The sequence below is a fragment of the Harpia harpyja genome, chromosome 2 (genome assembly GCF_026419915.1).
Source record: "Harpia harpyja isolate bHarHar1 chromosome 2, bHarHar1 primary haplotype, whole genome shotgun sequence".
Taxonomy (NCBI): Eukaryota; Metazoa; Chordata; class Aves; order Accipitriformes; family Accipitridae; genus Harpia; species Harpia harpyja.
In genome coordinates, this window is record NC_068941.1 from 25,467,430 (window position 1) to 25,492,376 (window position 24,947).

Genomic DNA, 24,947 nt, shown 5'->3' on the forward strand with positions numbered 1-24,947 from the left:
GTTTAAATCCATTTAAAATCAGTTTAAACTGCATTGGTTTAAAACAATTTTTGGCTGGTGCCATTAAATTGATACAAACTGCATCTGTTTTCTTACAAAACAGCTTTTGCTGTTTATGTATTTAGTTTCTCTCACACGGCTGTCACATAGCTTACACTACTGGAATACAGAACTTTCCTTTCAGTCCCGACTTTCCGTTCCTATCACTGAGTCACCATTTAGAGTTGTACAAGGAACAAAACTGAGCACTTAATCTTCAGCCAGAACAAGGGTAAGTAACCGCAATGCCTACAAGGCAGCACAAAGATCAGGCCCAAACGAAAAGACACTAAACAAAGGTTGGGGGGTTCCCTCCCTCTTCCACCAGGGGCTTCAAAACTCTGCATCAAACTTTACACCTGCTTTTAGTCTTCCATCTGCCTGCCACAGACAGATTACCAAAAAAAAAAAGTCACGGCAAGGAGGCATGCAGTAAAAGACCCAGCAAGAAGCATCATTTTCACCCTGTGGCTATGCATCAGACCTCCTACCTTAACTGCTGGGTGAACCAACTCCACCTCTTATTTGGTTGTTTGAGGGCCAGCTGGACACTAGGATATCCTGATATCCCAAGCTATACGGGAGAACATGCTGGAGTGGAGCAGAATCTACATGCTACAAGTATGGAAAACAGTATCTCTCATGCACAAGGAAGCCATCATCAGGTGTGCTAGCAACTAGGGATTTCACACTGATCATTCTTCACTGACTATATATGAATATTTTATTTCAGCTTTGTGGTAATACTTGACAACCCAACAACTCAGTTGTAGAAGTGCACTAAAAGTAGGTAAGCTAACAAGTTATTTTGTTAAATATTTAACTTGCTAAGATGTAATATCAAGCAAGATTTCTCCCCCAAGCCCAGTATTAACTGAGGTGTCAAATTGTGGCAGACAAAAAACAAATTCTGGCGATCTATGAGCGTGCTGAACTGATGTACCAGGAAAGAAAAGTTCTGCTTCCTTTCTTCACCAACACATTAATATCACTATGGAGGAGCGGCTTGTCAAATACACAGGGCTAAAAGTCACATTTCAGCCCTGTTTTATGAACTCCAGGTGCATTTAAAAAAAACCCAAAACAACCAAAAAAACCCCCACCTCCACAAGAACTTTTTTAGAAGGCTCTTTTTAGGAAAAGCAGGCTGAAGAAGAGAAACACGGGACAGAAGCTATATAAAAATGTAACACAGACTTCCTTGCCAGGACACCAGGAAAGAGCAAACTATCTGTGGAACAAATCAATGATGAGACCCACAGAAGGCAAAGCCTCCCAAATATCCAGCCAACTCGCTGAGAAATGTTTGGCAACCCTCTCAGAGAGCATCCTATAAGCCTGGGGAGATAAGAAGGCCTTCTGTAGTTTCTGCATCTATGTCACATTCAGAGATTTACAGTTCAAACCCAAGCCACATATCCAAAATCCTGAGATCTGAACTAACCCAGGAAGCTTGGCAAAGGTGAGTCAAACACTGTGTACGCAAACCCTGCCCACAGGTTTATCAACACAGAAGAGACATGCCTGATACATACAAAAGTAATTCCAGGTGTTGTCACAGAGTTTCCTGAAACACCATCTTTGTACTCACCTCCCCCACTAAAAAAGGTGCTTACCAAGTTACCTGTATTTTGACCTATCCTGAAACCATGAAATTATCATCATGTCAATCACCAAAGACATATAAACAGTGAAGCTTTTCAGTGTTTGAAAATACAGCTGTCAGTTGCAACATTCTGTGCACGTGCAGGGAACAGTGAAAAAAACCCTATATATGTGAAGCAAATAATATAAAGGCTGTTGTGGGAGGGAGCACTGCATTAATATCCTAGTAACCTGGCTCATGCTAGCCCTTTAAGGTGAGGACAGGTCACGGTTTCTGATACACAAGATGAAAGTAAAAGTTGATCAACAGAGAATAAATACTTCAGGTGTTACTAGAGACTTTTTTCCAATAACGTTTCAGAGATGTAACAGTACAGTAAGTGCAAGCAGGTTATTAAAAAGGAACTACCAAAGATTTTGCAATATACTGAGCAGAAAATGTTACATGACTGCCTTTTAAGACACTTCTAGACACAGTGCTTGAGCTGTTTACTGAGCAGTCCACAAGCAGCCTACTCAGATATTTGATTTTATCAGAGCAGGCCACCCACATCTGATCCAGTAAAAGTGCATATGTGCAAGAAGAATCCCCCCCAAACAGTGTAACCTTTTGTTATGGGTTTGTGTGGCGTGTTTTTTTTTTCTGGTAGCAGGGGAGGGGGCCGCAGGGGTGGCTCCTGTGAGAAGCTGCTAGAAGCTTCCCCGGCTCTAAGTCGGACCCGCCTCTGGCCCAGGCCAACCCAAACAGTGACGGTGGTAGCGCCTCTGGGATAACGCATTTAAAAAGTGAAACCTGCAGTGAACAGGGGGATTGGAATGCGAGAGGAACACCTCTGCAGATACCGAGGTCAGTGAGGAAGGAGGGGGAGGAGGTGCGCCTGAGGAGGGGATGCCCCTGCAGCCCGTGGTGAGACGGCAGGCTGTCCCCCCCCAGCCCATGGAGGGGAGTGGGAGAGCAGATGCCCCAAAGATGGCCATGACTCCATGGGAAAGCCCGTGCTGGAGCAGTTTGTGACTGAAGATCGGCCTGTGGAAAGGACCCACGCCAGGGAATTTTGTGAGGAACTGCAGCCCACAGAAAGGACTCACACTGGAGAAGTTTGTGAAGGACTGTCTCCCGTGGGAGGGACCCCACGGTGGAGCAGGGGACGAGCGAGGAGTCCTCCCCCTGAGGAGGAAGGAGCGGCAGAGAAAAGGTGTGGGGAGCTGACCCCAACCCCCACCCCCTGTTGCCCTGCGCTGCCGGGGGGAGGAGGTGGAGAGAACCGGGAGTGGGGTTGAGCCGGGAAGGAGGGGGGGCTGGGGGAAGGTGTTCTAAGGTTTGGTTTTACCTCTTGTTATCCTTGTTTTGATTTGACTTGTAGTAACTTAAATTGATTTTGCTTCTTCCCCAAGTTGAGCCTGTCTTTTGCCCACGACCATAAGTGGGGAGTGATCCCTCCCAGTCCTTATCTCGACCCACGAGCCTGCCTTTATAAATTCCCCTCATCCCACCATGGCTGGGGGTGAGGGGGAGTGAGCGAGCGGCTGTGTGGTGCTTTGTTACCGGCTGGGCTTAAACCATGACACCTTTTTATATAATCTGACCTTTAGCAAACAAAAATTTCCCTTTTCTATCATGTTCATACAGAAAGAAATCAAGTACAGAGTTGCACGTCACTTCTAAATCACGGAATATACACTGGAAAAATTTCTACATCAATAAGCATGGCATTAAGTCAGAATAGGAATTTCTTCTGAGACATGTCAATAATCCAGCATGTGTTTTAGCTCCAAGTTCATGGAAGAGTATCTATACAAAATGTTTACATATCACACATGAACCTAATGGGTTTCAGTCTGACAAGGGAGACCCGAGACTCCCTGAGGAAAAATGGAAGGCCAAAGAAGCATAGTCATTACAGGAGGTGCTGGACATCATATGCTGACAATTTCCACATCTATGTGACCTAAAATGTGTGTTTTGCTTATATTCCCCTTATGGCAGAGGCAGGATGAAAACCAACAGGAACTATGTTTTCTTTTTTTTTTTCCCGAAACCTACAATTTATTTATGGAAAAACACTTGCGGGCAATCTTTAAGATTTCAGAACAGGGAAAGCAGGGAAATAGAGTCTACAGCAGCAAAAAATATTCAGCAAACAAACCTACATCAACCACCAGACAGCCATCACCATGTATCAGTTTGCTTTAGAAACCATAGCCTGGACTGACTGAACAATTTGATTTATATTTGCAACTTATTCCTCATGTGGGGCTCTGATTCCTCATGTCTACAAGCCAAGCACAGGTACCTAGGAGAGAATAAGCTCCTGACATAAAATGAACACATGATACTTCTATATACAGCATTGAAAGGAACTTATTCTTCTAGAGATAGAAATAGTGCAAAACAAGCAGTGCTACTGTAAAAGTATATGCAATGCTATGCTATTCTCACGCTTCTTATTGGTTGGCACCTATCTCAACAGAGACACAAGGGAAATGAAGAATAGTGGGATCTAAGCCCTTCCATCGGATACAGGAATGCCTCCAGGACAGGTGTAATGAAGCAGGTCATGGGGGAATGGAGCTCTGCTGTGGCCAGTGTTGTGTTTATGGAACATCTATGGAGGAAATCAGTCTTGATTTCTGTAAAAGGTACAAGACTAACAGCTAACAGATTAATTACTAGACAAGATTAATTTCCTTCCCTCAAGCAACATTTCAGACAGCTACTATCAGAAGACAGGAAACTAAGGATTAAAAAAAAAAAAAAATCACATTGCAAGTAAGATCATATTCAATATTAGACTAGAGGATGAACAGTGTGAACAGCACTTTTGTACAGTGAATTAAATAGCAATTTATTACAAGCTGAAGACTACAATGCAGTTTCTGCAACAGATATGCCTCAGAAGCTTTCACACATTTTCCCTTGTAAACCATACTGAAACTGCCTCAAACCAAATTAGACAATAGAAGATGCTATGTAATAAGCACTGATAAAAACCACCCACCCTATGACAATGCTGAAAGACTACCTCACCTCTTTTATATAGTGACTTTTAGCTTCTGTATACACCTGGACACCTTGATTTGCTCACCTGTTAAGATTTTTTTTTTACAACCTAATGACCATTCCATGCACACTAGCCATCACAGGCCATCTGAGAGGGGAACAAAGTGAGGACATCCATGAGCAACTTCTTTATTAGGCACAGCAAGCAGCCTTAGTGCACAACCAGGTATTCATCCATTTTTCACTGCCTCAATAATAACATGCCACAAAAATGGGAAACATCGTTTCTCTGCATACACTTTAATTACTTTGAGGTTAAAGAAGATCATATCTTAAGCATGTTAAATCTTAAGTAACGGTAAAAAATCCAAAACGAAAAACCCAAGTCCCCCCAAAACCTTCAAAACTAAAATGGTTCATTGCTTAAATCACTAAAAAATTATTTTTGTGGTAGCTCAAGAACTAACAGGCATTCCATGATGAACTCAATGTACATTCAGGGAAGTAAAGCATGATCACACAGTGAGTATATTCTTCAACTATTCTCAAAATGTTCTTGTAAAAGTGATCAATTTCAAGTTTCAAAGATGCTATGAAGTATAACGTCTTAAGAAGCCAAGAAAAATACTGTCACTACTCCTTTTTGCATTTCACTTGGCTTGCTCACCTGTCTCCATGACTTCACATTGTAGGTTTTCAAAAACTAATCCTACAACCACATTTGAATTGTAGAGGAACAAGCTAGGTGTAATAGCATGTTAAGTAACAATGGAACTTCATTTCACATATGAGTAATACTTTCTCCTGCTATTATTTCACTATACTGAGTCTAAACTCTTTTACCAAACAGCTAAGAAGCTCAGATCAAATGTGAAAGAAGAAAGATGTTACAGTCTACAATTTATTAGCTGCCAGTGTCCAGTTGTGCAGTAAACCTTTTGTAGGAAGAATGGCAAACTGTAACCTCGGTTACCTAGTTGGATAGCACTGATGAAAGAATGTGTCCTTACATCCTACAGGTCATTACTAGGGCAGTTAATGTCTGGCTATATTGTAATGTCAGCTCCTAATAAACAGATCATATTATTTTGTTCAGTTCTGCTCAACCCTTCAGTTTCAAAAACAATCACCTCACCCCATCAAAACCTATTGCAGGTTTCTATTTTCTGTTTTTGCATGTCCTACCCTATGTAATTCATTCAGATGGTGACCAAGTGATTTATTACTGAGGTCAAGCATAAGTTACAGGACAGAAGGAACTTAATGCTGAGAAAAACTTCTTGATGCATACTTATCTTTTAATGCAGCATGCACTTGGAAGTCACTAGAGAGTTAAACCTGCCCCAGACCTTGCCAGCTCCTCTATGTGCTTCTGAAATAACCTTGGAAAGGAGCTAGTAACAATCCATGTCCCAGCTCCCAGAATGCCAAATATTCACGCGTTACAGATGCTCGATTATGGCATTGTAGCTTTCTGTACTAGCACACTTTCACTTGTTCCCAGCCATCATCTCCAGTGACCTCCTACAGACCTCAGATCAAAAACAAAAGAGAGAAAACTGCATTCAGGATCCCAGACAAAATGCAGTTTTCCCTCAGTATAATGGTATTACCTGACAAACTGAAAACAAAAGCAATAACATAATATGCTGGAAGTTTTCAGATACAGTCATAGTATCACACACTTACAGTATCATTAAAACAGTTCTTACATTAGTAAAATTAGCATATAAAAATTTCACCTGGCTGAATTGTTTCCATCCCAAGAAATCAATACCAAATTTTCCCAGTTACTAAATCCTCGCAACACAAAATGTAACTTGCACATGCAAAACCAAGAAGCATATCCTGGTTGCTCAAACAGGCCATAAGGTTTCCTCAGATACTGTTGAAAATATGGCCCTTAACTTTAGCCTCATCCCCAAGAATCTTTTAGGCAGTACAGTGTTATTTATCAATATCACAGACAGTTGGGTGAAATTTGTATTTCTGCAGGCCTTCTGTGCAATGACTGATACCAAAACGTTTTTTTCAGCAACATGAAGTGATTTCAAAGTAAGATTTTCCCAAACACACAGAACAGTTTCCACAGCGGGTCCTTTTTGCACAAATGTTTGCCAAAAAGATGATATTCCTGGGAAAATATTTTTTTACACTTAACTAGGAATGTTCAAACAAGTTCATTCCTATAACTGTATGAAAATTATGACACAGAGCAAGCATGAGTATGAATGCAAACAAACCTTATCTGTGAACTGACACTTGAAATAAAGTACACATAACTAGTATAGAGAACTCAGATACTAATTAATAAAGGAACAGTAATGCTTGAATCTTTTACCAAAACATGCATAACAATCTAGAGCTGGCTATATAACCTGAAATACCCTAGCCTTAAATCTCATTCTTCCTTTCTATAACCTGCTCTTACCTACCCTAAAAATGTATCAGTACCTGAAGGACACTGGGCATCATTTTGTTTTCTTAGTTTCAGAGTTTGTGTCACCTGCAAGCAACTAGATCTGGAACTCAGGCCAAAAACCAAATCCCAGGACTGGTACACAGCAGATTTCAATATACAACATATAGCAGTCAAACAATTTTGCATCAGCATAGTCAAAAAAACCTCTGAGCTTTAAAGTCCTCCCTTGACATTTGATGTGGCAGTCTTGAAGGGGAAGGTGAAGGGTCAAAGGATGTACTGAAGTTAACCAGCAAACAGCAGGTGGCAGCCATCTCCAGTCCTCCAGCTCTTCATGTGATGAGCTCACCAGCCTGAAGTCCGATAAACCATCTCTCCAATGGGGTTTGCAGAGGTAACTTCTGACTTGTGGCTAATTTTTTATGGTCTCTCTGGGTGTCCAGACAGAGGTCGTCTCTATGGTGGCTGTGCCATTCCAGAAAGTCGGAACAACTGAAAACATACCATTCATTACTCAGCCTCCTGACACATCACTGACCATTTTTGTTCATTGGCCTGACAGATAGTTCATGTAAGGTGACTTTGTGTCCTTCTGTCTCCTCTGTTCTCCTCTTCTGCTCTCTCCTAGCAAGTGTCATTAATAATGCCTCTCTGGATTTCACTTGGTCTGACCTCTGTTTAGGAGAGACACTACAGTAAATCATCTTGAAGTACCAGGGAAAAGCTTAGGTATTATTCCAACACCAGCTATGCCTGCTTTAGAGAGAGCCTTCAAAGAGGGCTGCATGGGGAGGGCACATGAGAAGGTCTGCGGGAACATTTACAGCAGTGGTCTCTTTGAAAGGAGTTTCTTAACAGCCAGCTGCTACATTGAAAGAAATAATCGTTGCAATCCCAGTTTAGAACAGGAAGTACATACATAGACACAGAATTGGATTTCATCGGTCTCATCACCAGGGTGTCAAGTGACAGTGAAACTGGTACAAAATGTTCTACCCCATAAAAATCTCAAATCTTAATGAAACCATAACAGTTGCCAGGGAGCCAGCTTTCCTGCGTTCTGGGAAAGCAAACACAGATTTGATCTGCCAGGAGTCTCATGTTGCACTGAAAACAAACAGCTTAAAGGGTTAAAGTCAGCGGAAGACAGATGTGCTGCCCTTTCCCATCAGCCGTCCATATCCTGTGTAAAGTCTGCTTGAGACCACAGTGAAAACTGACTGAAAGCCAGCCTGGGCGGCCCATGAATCTCTTGCATAGCACAGGTTTGGAAACATTCTTCCTTCCCTCAACACCTGCCACTTCAGGAAGTTTTCAAGAAATGTGTTTGGAATAGAAATAATCTGGAATACAGAGGCAACTGAACAATGAAACCCTCAGGTCATGCCCATAAATGCTTTCTTTCCCCACTGCTATTTTAGTTAAGGACAGATCATGCCACCTTTAAGCATACTATTCAATCAACTTGCAGTAACTGCTCAGAAAATAAGTGTTATTAATGAATTAACTTTTCAAATGCTCATTTAGCCCCTACTTCCCCTGGCTTTCAGTGAGAAGTCCAGTTGTGATACAGCTCAGAGCCTGTATCTCATATGGACAGAACTAATTATCTCCCAAGTTACCATGGTAACACCTGCACAGCACCACAGCCTGGAATTCAGCAAGCCTTGCTACTAGTCCTATGCTTTAACTGCTGGACGAGGCTTTTCCCCAATTTTTTACTCCTTTGGTTAAATTCACTATCATCCTGGTAAGACAGAACTGACCTCTACAGTACATCAAGGCTGAAACACCAACACAAAGAGCAGACAAAAAAAATCCACCGAGTAGCACATTTAATGAGCAAATAACTGTATGCAGAACTGCTTGTTTTGCTGGGCATTCAACTAAATGAATTTTATGCAAGAAGCTTAAAATAACTGAAAGTCGTTAACTAATGAAGGCATTTAAAACCAAACAGCTTCTATTTGTAATTGAATTCAAAGTGTTTGAAGCTTAAGACTAATAAATGTACTACCACCACGAAATTGAACAATTAGTTCTTTTTTGTGTTGCTAGCAACTCCATCACTTGAGCTAGTAATGCAAGATCATACAAAAAGTTTTCTGAGCAGGTTCAGTTTGCACCACATGAGTCAGCAAACCATCAGTCCTGATACAAACCAAGTAGACAAGCAACAATCTCCAGACATAATAGCCCGTTATTCAAGTATCTCAGAGAGCTGGGCGTGGACTAAACTGAATTTATGGATTTTACAGCCTGAGAATCAATCTAGTACTACAGAGGCTAAACTCTTAAATTAGTACATCTACCTAAGACTGGAAATATGTTCCTGGAAGAGCATGTCACATTATGAAGTACACAGGTCTCATATCTCAAGGTTTGGTTTTTTTATATCTCAAGAGATTTATATATATATATATATATATATATATATCTCAAGATCATGGGTGAAGTGCTGTGAAGGAGTAATATTTTGTGTTAGGACTCTTTAACAGACCTTGAGGAACACCAGATCATTCAATTACTTAATCTAGAGCAATCAAAAGCATGAATGGGCAACAATTAAAGAGAACAGTATAAAGGGAACATTTGCTTGCTTCTTATATATACGTAGACACACACAAGAAACATGAACACTAATGGGAACATAGCATTTCCATTCTCAGAGGTAATGACTTAACATAATCAAGTTTTCCCAAGAGGAAGGCCTCTGGAGAACAGATGCTAGAGGGGACAGCTTAGCTCGATGTTGAGAGAAATAAAAAATAAAACCTATTAAGACACGAAAAAAGGGAACTCAGAGCTGGAAAGGTGAACCCCCTGTTCGCAGTGTAAATTGAACACTGCAACTGTGTTGTTAGTTTCATTTGTCAGCCCTTTTACACCCTCCTCTTCATAATTTATCATTAGCTTGCTCCTTGGTTAAAACTAGTCGTCCCAAAACATGAGCACAGTGGTCTAAGGGCAACCAAACAAGTGAATCATGCCCTCTGTCTAGAAAAATCTACCTAAAACCCCAGTCACATTGATCAGATGGATCACTTCAGGTATGTCACAAGTGCTGTAACGTAAAAAAAAAAGTGCTCCTAATCCTTATTTAGGATCAAAGGAAGGAGATGATTGTAATATTTTCAACAATACCAAACAGGGGGAGTAAAGTGAGCATTTACACACACTGATCTCGCCTGTGGCATTTTTAGCCTCCTTCTAATGTTAACAGTCCTCTCCATCCCCTTGAAATCCATCACTGACACCATGAATTCTAGAGCACCTGCATGTGTTTGGTTTGTAAACACAAGCCATGTTTATTTTCTCTCACTCAAAGTAGGCAGCTGCCCACATGCTCTGCACCAGTGAACCCTAGCTCACCATTTTCTTAATCGTCCCACTTTAACCCCAGAACAGGGCTGATGCGCAAGATACTAACCCTGTCTTCTAAAGGAAGGCATGGAAATCCAAATGAATTCCATAACCGCAGCTTGGGAAGAATTACTTGACTGAAGGAGCAAAGTACCTTCTTTCTTTGTTACATCACCTACTTCTTCAGACAAGCTCTGGCTGTATTGCCCACAATAGGCTGAAAGATACCTCCTCTTTGACGTCTTCACCTATGTCTGGCACAAGCTGGTATAAAACAAATCATCAGAACATAATATGAAAATGCTTCTCAGTCATTACTGACCTAAAATGGACCTGAGTAATAGCAGATCTAAAAAGGCCTACAAAGTTTTCTTTCCATCTTTGCATCATTCCTTGTTTTACCTGATGAGATAATTTAATGGTATATACCATCTATGCAATCATATGGATTACAAAAAACATAACAAAGTGGCATTTATCAATTTTCAGTGCCTTTTTTTTTAAATTATCAGCTCAAAACACACCTTATCTTTTGTGTTTGCATCAAAAGCAATAAGTAGTTGAGAAAGCTAAAAGGATAATTCATTTCAGCCAATGCCAGAAACTTAGTTATCCATCATAAAACTTAAAATATCACTGAAGCAAAAGACCAATAAAGTATGCTGTACAGACACCTACCTTTACCACCCATCTAGTACAGCTGTCACTGCTGAATTTAGTGATAAACTAGCATAATGGCTCCACTTACTGGGGAATTTTGTTATTCTAAATTTCATTTGAACCATTATTCCAGCTGCTTTAACTGCCAATCCATTGCTAGCCAGGTCAAACTGATACAGACAGGTTTAGCAGAGACAGCTAAGAGAAACATCAATCTTTTCAGCTAACACCTTCCCTGACCGGCACCCGAGCCAGAGACTTTTTAGAATCAACACTTCCATAGGAACTGGGTGGAAAGGAATAGGTGCTCTTCTCAAAGGTTTAGTTTCTGAGACTAAACACTGAGGTCTTAGGTAACAGAAAACTCTTCTTACACAATAAGTTTTCTCACAGCTGTCTGACAGAAGAGCATCTCTTCAGTGCCAGCAAGCTTACAAATCCACACTGCTAGGCAGTTCAAAATCAATAGCTTAATTTTCTGGATGGAAATTCAGGAAGAATACAGGAGACCCCACTTTAGATTTTCCTTGTGGATTTTCTTATTCCTGGTTTGAGAGGCTTGTACTGTTGTTGGTACAAACCCCTTACACTAAATATATTCCAAAGGGAAATGATATCAAATCCCAGATTTAAAGAAGCTTCATTGTTCCCAGTTTTGAAGAAAACCACCCCACTTCATTTATGTAGAGACCTAAATGTGAAGCATGACCCCCACAGAGAGTCATGTTTCCACTCTACAGAAAAAGCAGCAAGGATTCTTGACAGCCACAGCTATCCAAGTGAAAAGAAGGTATCCTGCAGGCTTTAGGAATACACAGAACAGCTGCAACAGCTGTGATCCAATTTCACTTTGTCTTATTTTATGGAACTATGAATATTTAATGCTGACTTTCAGAACACTAGTCCAGATCACACCCTTTGAAACACAGTACGATGCTTTCTGCAATTTGCTTTTGTGGGCTTTGCACAAGTCTAGGCCTTCACCAGTTGCATGTTTCCTCCTACCATCTGTGGCTCTGAAAACATTAGACAAGATACCTTTAAGACAATTCATAACAGAATGAGGTAGCTATAACAAAAAAAATACCAGTAAATATACACAGCTGGTTGCTCAGAATCTCAGTTCTCTCTCATCTTATCCCTGCCTAAGCCCCATCTTGTTTCACCTGCCTCGTGTCATAAAGTCAATTTCCTTGCAAGCACACTTTCTGTTTATAATTTGAAATCGCTGCTTAAGTTATTCACAATTAGGGATTTAATTTTTCTGAAGATACTAACTCTTGCTTATTTCAAAATAGAATTCTACGTGTCCTGAGTTTATCTCTTAAAAGAAAACAAAACAAAACAAAACAACCAACCTCTTTAAACCATTCCACAAGGTTTTTCCTTGGAAATCGTGATAACTTGGCTGTGCACACATAACTCCCACTGCTTATGGCCAGGTTTGTGACACCTTTCTGCTGCTTTTCCAAGAAAAGTAAAGCTCATCCATTTCCCAAAAAAGCTGTCTCCTGACTTCTGAAAACTAAGTAGCTTAAGACGGCTTTTGACATCATACTATATGTTGCAGCTGTCTACTAAAAATGTTCCCAAATATTCAACTTTAACATAGTAATTTAATCCCAAAGGCAACCAGTTTACAAATAACATTTTGAAGTTATAAAATTAACTCAGAAACAGGTAATTGTGCGCCAGTGCTGCCAAAGCACCTTTAATTGAACCTTGCCATAGTCAGATACTGTAGCACATTATATTAATTACAAGTTCTCTGCCAAAGCAGAACTCAAGCAAGAGGCATTAATATAGAGAATGACAGCCCCGTGCAGTGTTCTGTAAAGGCAAAGGCTTTCTTTATCCACACTAAGAAACAGCTCTGACTCTCAGACTTATGAATAGCTTGGTCCCTAACAGAAAGCATGTTAAGTTAATTATTTACACTTGTTTATTGCATTAATTTACCAAGTCTGTTAAAAATATACTCAGACCCAAACCTTAACCTCTACCCCACCTCACTTGGAAGTAGCATTAAAGATACAAAAGTATCACCTTTCATTACTTTTGTTGTTCTCACTTATTTTAAAAAACACACAGACCCCTAACTTGCACTTGACACTATGGGAAGTATTAGTCTTTCATGTAGTAGGCACACAATTGTGAACTCTTAGAAACATTAATTTCTTTCTGTGTACTGTTTTCAAAACCAAGCAGAACAGAAGGAAAACTGTCTATAGGATATGGGAATATCACTGTTATACTAGTCCAATAACAGTGGTATATACCAGCTGACAATTAGAATGGCTTTCTATTTTGAGGTTAATAGTATTCCAATCTATTTTAAATTCCACACCATGTAGACTGTGTACTTGTTGCTTCTGTAAGCCACTAAACTAAGGCTCCTCAATTCATCTGCAGCAGGACAAAAATCACTGTTACAACACACAATCTTCTGCTAGCACTGATAAAGAAGCAACAATTTTAAGTATCTCTGATACCTACACATGTTGCAAATGAAGCAAAAGACCTATCAATGCTAATTTTAACCCCTGGAGTTAAAGCCTAGTGATAGATCAGGTTAAGCAAGTTGCAAGCCAGCATTAAGGGAACTTTAACTCCATTAGGGGAATTTTCAGGTAGAAAGGCATCAACTCTGCAGCAGGCTTTGCTGGTATGGTTATATTCTCACCACAGATGCAAATCAAATTGTTTGCAGGAGGATTTTATATTTACAGAACACAACACTGCTGCAAGTATTGCACTGTACTCTGCTTGCTTACAGTCTGCCCACTCAACCTCTATAATTTATTAGAACTTCCCAAACACTAGTTTTCTTCCCTTAAAAGCATTGTATGTGAAGTTCCCCCTCCCCTTCCCAAGTTGCTCTGCGTTTCAGGTTAAGCCATGTTCATTTCACCACATTTATTCATAGAAGGATGCCTGAAGGGCAGGTCTTGTGCTCCTGCAAAGGGTCAGAGGGAGATGTGGTCTCCTGGAAATGGAAAGGTTTCTACCAGTGCTGCAACTATCAGCAATTGATTTTTAACATTAGTATGTTCCAGAACAGCAGAGCTCAGATTTTCATGTCCAAGAAAGCTATTTTACATAATTTCTTCCTTCTCCCCCACAATGTGTACATAGTTAGATTTCTCAACTATAGGGCACATGGCTTTACAGGTGAAAGGATACAATGAATAGCCTGTAAAAGTAACCCAAAGCATCCCTGAAATAGTCTGGCTTTCCCCTCTGTAAAGTACATTGATTTTATATGCATTTCATGTGTTATATAAAGGTAAAAGGTGTGATATTAAAGGGTGTCGGCTTTCTCTTAAGGCAGTCCATAGGTTTTAGCTGAGGCTGCCATTTCAAAGTCATGCATATAAAACACTTCTATCAAATCAAGTGTTGTACCTGCTTTTATACATATATTTTAACAGGATTGTCAGTGTAAGAAGATACTGAAAGCATACAAGTTTAAAACTGAAGACCAAATAAATGCATCATGAGTCAGGCTGTGGCAGATCACAACAGTGTTTAACAGACTTTTTCATGCAAGTGCAGAAAATAAACAAGTCAGCCTATTTTTACAGGGAATACTATAAAGCCTAGAATTCCTCAACATATTTTATAGGCTAGAACAGGAAATTCATTATGATAAGTTTTTGCAAAAAGGGCAGCACTCCTGAGTCTTCTTTTGCTTGAATGGCTGAACAAAGCTTTTCTTCATCTTACTGTAGTAAAATGATCAGTTTTCTGCCTCACATAGATGCTTATAGAGGGCAAGGTTGCAGCCTGCACACAAAACACCAGAGGACTGAGTTGGAAGAGACCTCTGGAGATCATCTGGTCCAATGCCCCTATTTAATACAGGTCAGCTAGAACAGGCTGTCCAGACCAGGTTCATTTGGGTTTTGAATATCCCCAAGAATGGAGATTTCACAGCCTCTCTGAGCAACCTCTGATCATACTTGACCACCTTGACAGGTTAGAACAGATTTTCTTGTTTTTCTGTCTGTGGCCATTGCCTTTTGCCCTTTCACTGGTGTAAGACTGAGAGCAATCTAGCTCTGTCGTCTTTACTTCCTGTGAATAATCAAGTTTTCTTTTACTCAGAAGAGTTCCCATAGAACCTAAGTTTAACTGCCTAAATAAAAAACAGCGACTCTGAAATTTGAAGGCAAGCTCAGTAAGGAAGCTGGTAGATTAAAAACCCATCTGAATAAAACAGTAATTTTAAAATTTTTTTACACAACTTTGCTTTTTGCTCAGGGCAGCAGAAATGTATGTCTGGTTTATTTTTGCCATCACATAAGATAGCTCCTTCTTAGAAGGCTGAATAGTCCATAAAAGCAAGCATTAATTCCCTATGTAGGTGAAAGCCTCAAAACTCCAAACTCTACCTTGAGAGAGACCAGTAGCAAGCTACTACAAACATGAACCACACTGTAGGACATAACCTCGTCTTTCATGTTGCCTTTGGCTTCACCTGAAGACAGGGGTATCCTGGCACACTCAGAGCAGTGCAATGCTGAACAACCAGCTGTAAAGCATCATGGCATACTCTTGTGCCTTAAGGCCAATCAGAGCTGATGCTGACCTTCAGTAATCTCCAACAAGCTTTGTTTTTTTCCTCACCTCTGATGAGGATTCATTGCTACTCTTATGCCACAGGGTATTGAAGCACTGTGACTAGAGTCTAGCAAGCAAAAGGATCCTGCACGTTCCCTAAAAACCACACTGCCTTCTAAGTGGTTAACTAAAGAGGGAAGTATTTCCACCTCCCAACAGCACAACTGCTCTCTACCTGGGGGTATGGTATATGAAACAAACATGTAAATACTCTTGAACCTTAACATTGAGAAAAAGTTTGTGTAGCTCTTTTTGACCATGATCAACTGTAAGCAAACTACAGAGGTGGGAAGAGTATTTAAGGCATTCAGTATCAGTCAGTGAGCAGATGACTCAACCTTTGCAAGTCTCAGCTCAGACAGTCTTTGCACAGGTGAGTAAGCAGCACTTCTAGCTTCAAGAACTACACAATTGACTCATTTGATATAAAGGTAAAGGGAATCTACGATTACTAGAAACAGGAACAGACTGAGCAACAGGTATGAAAACAGAATAGCCTGAAGCTCCAAAATTCTGATTTAGCCTTAAAACAAACCTGAGCTTAGTGAATTCATAGAGGAGAGCAGTCTGCCTCACAGGCTATTCAGGCAACACAGCAATAGGCTTCTCTTTCAAACTTTCCTGTAGTATAAAGAATTTTCAGCCCTGGCTCTAGGTAGGGGCATAAGAGAAAAAGAAATTACCAGAAGTATATCTGCAATTAAAGTAATTTTTAGGTTTTTGGCCTAACCTGCTTTTCAACTCTTGCCTTCTGATGGAAGCTCACTCCAGACACATTTTTGATTTTGGTAACTAGGCTAATTCCCACTTCTCAGCTAGTAATGTTCAACTGTGTGGCCAAAGCTTTAGGATTAGTACCACAGCATTTACCAAAGACTTGAATTTGAATAGTCTGGGATTAGACACACTGATGAAACTAACCAGCACTCTGGTCTGGAGACAGGGAAAACTGTGTATGTCTATGTTCTATTAGCAGCTCCCCTACTCTACTGCTAAATCCAAATCCTTCCCTCAAAATGGAGAGCTTTTGGGTTTCTTTTTAAAGAATAAAATGGACATACTCCAACAATTTAAGGCATGCTTATGTTCAGCAAGTACAATAATGTTACCATACTACTATGAATAAGGAATACAGAGAAGCATGAGATAACAAACAGCATTGTTTTTCAACTGTCAGATTAAATGGCAAGACTAAAATACCCACACCGTCTTCTAATGGTGCCAGTGAGCAAGTGCCAGAGGCTACCTGCAGGTAAATCAGCACAAACTCCTACACCTTCAGCATTTAAAACTAGACTGGATGAGCTAAAGAAAACATTGTGTAATACTCCTTTACGGTCTGGCAAAGGGACGGACATGATAGGATGGAAGGATTAGATATAAAACCCATTAAACTACCTAATTATGTTAGGGTTTTCCTGTAGATATTATGACTGTGTAGGACAGGTAGCTACCTAAATAAATAAGCTTAAGCATGAGGTTCTTAGCAACTTCTGACAAACTTAGCTCTCTTCTGCTCTTCCGAGATGAGTAGTTTCTGCCTCCCTCTAAGATAATTAGTAAGCCCTACTGGAAGGAACATTTCCTTGCCTGTTTTCCCATATTCTGAGAAAACTTTGCTCCCTTGGTCATACTATTCAATATTTTTCACACTTCTTTAACTTGACACCTGTAATACCAAAATCCCATGATACTTATTTTGGCAAAACTAGAATATCAACAGAACATTTGCTTGAATACAGAGCAAATACAGCCTACAGGACCTACCTGCCTTAAAAGTTCTGCCTTTTGCCTGAACTTTTACCCTGTATCTGACTTGGAAAGAACACACACTTCCATAAATCTCAGAGCAGTAACCAGCCAGCAACCACTCAGGAAACAAGGCAATGAAAGCCAATTATGTAACTAAGACAGAAAGATGAATTGAACCCAAGTCCTTGTGAAATTCATTACTGGAGATTCTGCCTTTGCCTCAATACAGCTTGAAGCCCTTAAAGATTTGAAAGTCAAGTTATTTTTTAGATAACAGATTTACTTCCTTCTTCCCTACCCTGCTACTCCACTTTTAAGCAAATAAGACAAGCCTTCCTTTGTGAACAGTTGGGTGGAATGATTGAACTGAGATCGCATGTCTACTAGGATTTTAAGTGACAACCACTATTCAGTCCAGACAGCCTCACAACTGATAACACAATGCCCTGGGTACTCAAACTTAGGTAGCATACATATGACTTTTGGAGTTAACAGAGCCATCGAAAGTGTCAGCATGAAAGAGCAGTCAGGTCCAACAAATTGAATTGGACAGATAACTGGACAGAAACTTGAGTGCCACCAGGAATGATTAAATGAGAAGCTGGTGTCTGCTATTTGCTGAACAGCCAAGTCTCAGACTTCAGTGCCCCTGAAATGCAGGGTATGAAATCCAGACTGAATCATATTTTGGACTTTCAGCCCACACCAAAACAGCATGACAGAGATCAAAGGTGAAAATAATCACATGCACTTGACTGAAATGCAATTTACCCTTAACATCTCTGTTACAAATGTAAAGATATTATTTGAAACTTTATAGAAAGCCACCTTCCTAGAGCCAGGACTCACATTTAAATCATGAATTTTTTTTTCCTACCCAATCCATCCGATTTCTATTTGACAACCATTATGATCACACACAATATTAAACTGACAAGCTCTTTCAGACTAAATCAGAGTCTGAGCACTTCAGACAGATGACAACATCTGCAATTCATTTGTCAGTGTCCTGCACCCCAAAGCAGGCAACTGAAGCAATTACCACGTTCCTGATAATCTTGCAAGCTTATTTTTTTCTCCTGTCGCCCACTTCCATAAGGAAAATTATAATCTACCTTTAGGTGCATAAAATCATTTTAAACTGCTCATTTGCTAGAGCTTTAGCTATACAGTTGACTTCAGCAGCTTAATAACCAGGGGTCTTGTATTCTGATCTAGCAGAGAGCTCAGTTTTCTAAGAGTCTCATTCATTGCACAGGATGAGCTACAGAGCATCTGAAGTACTCTATCATTTTGCCCTGAGGGCAACCACTCAGCTCTGATTCTGCTACGAGAAATATCGACTGTCACATATACAAACCCTCAAGGGATCTGGTTTCTCTTGCTGTTCTTTGTCAAACTTTATCACCAACAGAAATGTCAGTTTAGCAGACAGTTCATGGGGCAGGCTGTCTCAGGTTCCACCATGACACAAGTTCTCCTGGGCTAAATATCGCTTGCGGTATGAAGTTGGAGCGTTCATCTTCCCAGAGTTCCCCACCCCAGGACACAGCCCACCAGGATGCATCTGCACCAAGAACAGTTTTAGGAGAACCTCTCTTTGCTGGAGAGGATGCCTTCCTTCCAAGAGTCCCTCTATAATCTCCAAGGCCTGATCTATCCAAGCAGTAAGCAGAGCCTGTGGAGAGGCAGTTTGCTCCTCCCCAGTCCTGCTTCTGCCTGGAGCCAGTTTGATTGCTACTAAGGGTTGCTGTACCGTACATCCTAAACGCCGCTTCTCCCACTGCTCCCTGGAGTAGCTGGGAGACAAAAATACCATTGTCTCCATTCTTCACGTTCAGTTCCAGCCCCAAAACATTTGCTGCAACTTGCTGTTCAGACCTCACCCCTGAGGCACTTCCCATGAAACTTCTGCCTCTTTTCTGTGGTCCCTGTTCAACTGTCCCAAATTTCCATGTTATTTCTCCTCAGACTTTGACCTACTTTTGACCAAGCAGAAACAATGGTGGGAAAACAAGATAGACTGAAAAGCTGCATCTATCACTGAAATATTCAGTGAAAGTCTAGTAATTTAAAACCTGGAGAGACATCCCAGCTAGCACTATCCCAAGATACAGTTTTCTGACACTAGCACATATACACACACTATTTCCAGGGAACCTTATGAATACAGCTACTTCCTCTTCCCTTCTTTTTAAGAGGAGATATTCAAAAGTATTGCCCATACATGCTCAGTCCAACCTTGTTCAGAGCAAAAGACAAAAATCTTTGTTCAGGCTTAGAAGGCATTTATTGCTCCTCTATGATGACAAAAACTTAATAGTTAGACTAAATGGAAAGGTTTCCTTGGTATTAGCTGTAGACAGTTTTATATATCCATGTGAACTTCTATTTTGTTATTAAAAACAATCTCAGAATTTTCATGCTAAGTATACATTAAGGAGACTCCTTTCATTATTCTCAAAAAAGAAAGTGCCAATATCAGCAAAAATTGAAACTAGTCTATACTGCATTTTATTCTACCATCATGCTTCCTTCTGTTTTTGCAGTCCTCCCTTATGTTGTATAACCTAATTATATTTTGTCATCAATTTATCTTGCTTGTTATTCACTTTACATTTTACAACAGCAGATCAAAAGCATAATTTCTGGTGACAAGTTGCACTTCTTAATGGAAAACCAAAAATTTTAGTTAAAAACCAAGCTATTGATTTTATTTTAAAACAAAAATTATTCTTTGGCTTAATTAAAAAAAAAAAAGGAAAACATCAATTATCATAACTTTTTTCTCCACATCATCTCTGAACTTTTTAAGCAGAGCTCTTAAGAGGCAATGATGCAATTTAACAATAGTACATTGCCAGTAACAAATATACTTCCATTGTTTCAAGTAGAAATAGTTTGTGGGGAAACAACAAGCTTTCAAATATGTGTCTGCAAAAGCACGCACATAGCTACTTATATTCAAATGTCTTATAGATGGTGTGTTACCCAACTCAAACAAGCTTTGAAACTGATCTGACTTTGTTCCGTAACTCTGATTTTCACAAGTTTCTGTAGAGGACAAAAAAAATATTTTCCTGTGTAAAACTGTTGCCTGTAGCAGAAAGTGCTAGAAGAGTCCAAGGAGTCATATTCTGTGCAAGGACCACATAACAAGCTTGACTAAGTTACTAGAAAACTCAGAATCTTCCACTTGCTTAAGACACTTGTTCTCAATGCTGATTCTGACAATCAAGCACACCACTTGAAGAGTACTGTTTTTTAACTCCCTGGTAACACATTAAGTTTTTTAAAATGCATTTTAAAATCATGTTTTCATTTGTGGGGTTTTTTTGTTTGGTGGGGGGAGGTTTCTTTCTTTCTTTCTTTTTTTTTTTTTCTGAGTGTTGAATGGATTTTAAGAGAAAAAAATTACTTCTGGCCTGACAAAAATAGAGACAATTCAGCCAACTCTGTTACTAGAAACTGTTGGTGTCCCACATTTCCAAACACCCCTGTCAGTGTATCATCATAAAGCTATGTAACTGTAGCGTTCAGGACTTAGATCTCCAGTCTTTGTGAAATGAAAGGTGGCCCGTGGTCAACCTGCAAAACTAATATTTGGCATCCTTAGAAATCAATTGTCTCCACTGGCTTCTTCTTATAAGACTCTTGAGAAACCCGTTACTTTCTCTCAGCTCCCCATCTGTGAAGAAGAAATAACATTTTTCTTCCTCACAAAGAGCAAACATAAGGGTAAAATGCAAGTTGAGCCACACTCCAGACACAGACCACTGGTATACTCGAATACTGTGGCTGATGAGAGATGCAAGAACTTTTGAAAGCATTTAATAGCTGCAAGCAGTCAGCTGGACAAACTCTATTTACCACACCTCAGATTCGTTAGTTCTGGTGGGTTTCTGTCCTTACTGAGAACAGGCAACCCAGCTCCAATACCAACAATGGCATGACAGGAGCTCTGAAATCCCACTTCATGTTCAAACTCTCAGGTTCTGAGCAGAGTTACCTTTGTCAGCCAAATTCAGGAACAAGACAGACCTGCTCCTGGATAGGCTAGGAAACCAAGACCTGGGACACAGGTTCTGCTGCCTCAATGTCCACCCATGGTTTGGCTCGGTGCAAGTTAGTGACATAAATCCCACGTAATATGGGGCAATAGGACTCAATTCCATAAGCCCTTTCAGACAGATAGAGTCATGCAATTGCAGAGGTTTGCTATTCTCCAAAATGCATGTGATGGTGCTCTATCATTCAACCAGCCCAACAAAAATAAGTGTCAAGTGTTCAATCCCCTTGCCACCAGGATCTTGGTAAAAAGAAAGAAAACCAACCAGCAACATCTCTTACTTCCTTCTAGTTTCCCAAACATCCTTCTCAGTTGTTAGTCTCCCTTCAGGAATTACTGAATCAAGAGTCATGATCCCCTCTCCCCTCTTTCTCTCCCTTATAATGGTTCATGGCCACCTCTAAGTATTGCCCATCTGCAGTCTTGAGCATCCTCCTCAGGCAAGCAGAGGACATGTCAGTAGCTCACTGAATGCTTGTTTCCAAACCATATCAACCTGAACAGATGGTGCCATAGTTCAAAAACACAGCCCAGCATCCATCTGTCAGTGCTGGACATGCGTTTCTATTTCTACAAATAAATACAGGTTTACAGTACACAAATTACTGCAACAGGTTATGGACATTCCAAACATGCTAACGTCAGAAAGACAAAATATTTAAGTGAAAGTATGGTTTTCTAGGAGTCAAAAAGGAAGTATTGTTATTACAAGTTTAACATTATCAGCATTATTTCAGGGCCAGCACAAACCAACCATATTTGAAAAACTTCTAGCTTCACAACCCATAACATGTACTTACCCAATCTTTGTGAGAAAGGGAAAGAAGCACAGCAGCAAGCCACAAGTTATTTCTATTTGTATGACTCACCTTCTGCGCAGGCTCCCCTGTTTCTTCCTCTTGAAAGTGATCTCTTGATCAGTTGACATTATCTCCTGTCTCCTCAGTCCCCCGCCTCTGTAGAGCTCTCATATCTAGGAAAGGGTGAGTGAATAAAGATAATGTGAAAAAAAGGCAGTCTCCCACTGTCACTTACTCAACTCCCCTAGACAAGCACTTACCTTCAGTCTTCCCTGTAGGCTCAGATAAAAGGAACGAAGGTAAGTTACCTCTGCATAAATCGAGCTGCTCTCTAAGGAGATCCATCCATGGCTGCCAGCCTCTGCTTTTTCTTTATTCTCACTACATCGCCTTGGAAGGGCAGCATCAAAATGCATAGCTCTTCCTGACAGGGTTCACAGTAATAATCTACTTTTTCTAGCATATTACTTAGCAAGCATTTCAGGATCCACAGCAATACCTCTCCTGTAACAGATAAGCTCAAGTAAGCATATGGCGAGAGGAGTCATGTAATTCTACTGCCCAAAATCTGATGGCTCATTAAGTCTTTTCCACATAACAGTTTTTTTGATTACTTATCATAACAGATATTTCAAAAAAACATGTGGTTCTACTGTTTCTGCAAATACAACTCTACAAAGCTGACAGGTGGGATGTTGAAACCTCTGCAGAAATTTTAATAGAAATCTCTTTTGGAATGTGATGTGTAATACTATAGCTCCACTGAATGGAAACTCTCAATGTGAGATTCTGGTCAGGATTATCATGGTTTCACTACGGCTTTCAGACTTTCAGATTTGAAGAATCCACTAACTTGTATGAATGAGCACTGAGAGCACAACCTTGGACTCAGAGATTCAGTTTGGCCAGATGCTCATCCCAATCCTGGACATCATTTTTCCTAGAATGCCTAAACACAATTTAGATTTGATCATTAAAATAACCAAAGTAGCCCTTTTGTCATATTACCCATTCAGTCAGTTTTAGACCAGCTAGAAGAGGAGAGAAACTGGCAAAGTAAAGCAGAGTACAAGGCAACATACAAGGAGAACCTATAGGGTCCACAACCTAACAGAAGTTTAACCCCATTTTTGAGATTAAATCTTGGTCATTTCATATTTCATCCAAAGCAGTTCTCCCACTTCTAATTCTTACCATAACACGCGCACCACGGGTCATTTAAGACATGCTTGCATTGGATGACTAAAGGGAAAAAGGCTTCCTGGAAGCTACAGAACAAGAAATTAAACCTAGTGCTACACTGGTAAAAGAACAATTGTATTATGAGTCAAGTCTCAGTCATAACGCTGAGTACATATTACGAGAGGTATGTTTAATCTACAGAAAGAATGGTTCTGTTTTGTCCAAACAATTTTACAATGTTATTAGAAATGGTATATAATTTAAGTCAACCACCAGGAAGAGTTGAGGTGGTTATGATTCTTCATATTTATTGTTCACTAGCTGTAGTAGATTGTTTCTGTAATGTACAAGAACACTTCAGATATACAGTTCCACTCATAATCATATGGAGAACAACAAAATCCAAAAGAAAGGGGTTGGGTTTCTTGTTTGTACTGTCTCACAGTACTATCAACATTAGCTGATGTTCAACAGAAAAGAATGATAATACTGTTCTAGCATTATTTTAGGTGAAGACAAAAGAGCAACACCATGTCAGATGTACCCAGGAAGGTACTAAATCCTGAGAGATGAACCGCTTAGGAATTCTCAGGGGATTTCCAACAACACTCAGCTGCACGCAGGAAATTAGCACCTTTCACCTGAACATTCAGTATATACTGCACTTGGAAAATAGTGTGCTTTACAGAACATGCAAGAGAATGAGACAGATTGCTCTCCAACATCTTCACTCATTAAGGATTAGCTTCATTCATTCAAAGTAATAACTATATTCCAAAGGCTAGAAAATGAAGCCTTAGCACTCAGAAATGCATCAGTCGGTAAATTACTGCATATCAAGTTCCTGAAGCTAATGGGCTGGTAAGCAAGTTAAAACAATGTTTTGTTGCCCTCTTCATCGCAAGGTTAGTGAATAATTACATCACATCAATCCCAGTGCAAATTCAAAACCTGAGCTAGAAATGCAGGGCACAGCACCTTTGGCACTGCCCCCCACCCTGATAAGCTTATTTGCATATCACCTCTAGCAGTTTGGAGGCACAACCTAGCTGTTGGGCACAGACTCCAATTCAGACTCACTTACAAACCCTTTGTTTACTTGATGCTTTTGTGTGCACTAACTTGGTTGTTCTGCAAGCTCCTTCCCAAGGGAGAGTTGCCAGTCACCCTCAGACTACCAAAATTTTCAGTGTCCTTTTGGTATTCCAATTTTTTTTTCAGCATTCTCTACTATGGTTTAAGAGCCAGCAGATCAATACCTGGCTCCACGCCTGGTGTCACTGGCAGAATTTTGCATTTTTTGATCATGGGTCTGTCTACACAACACCAGGCCTGCTGGTGACAGATGGTGTACACTTTTCTCAAAGGGGGAAAAGGATCTTTGCACAGGAGTTAGCAGGGCTCATTGAAAGAGCATTAAACTAGGTTTGA

The 24,947-nt window shown here is 40.1% G+C and overlaps 1 protein-coding gene across 1 annotated transcript in view; it reads right to left on the reverse strand.

The window, feature by feature from the left end:
- The window catches only part of ARHGAP24 (Rho GTPase activating protein 24), a 282,678-nt gene extending 259,920 nt beyond the window's left edge, over positions 1-22,758 (reverse strand). The window contains exons 1-2 of the mRNA XM_052773169.1: positions 22,595-22,758; positions 22,404-22,507 (exon numbers count right to left, since the gene is read on the reverse strand). The gene's annotated coding sequence lies outside the window, so the exon portion shown is untranslated. The remainder of the gene's footprint in view (positions 1-22,403; positions 22,508-22,594) is intronic.
- Between the last annotated feature and the right edge of the window lie 2,189 nt (positions 22,759-24,947).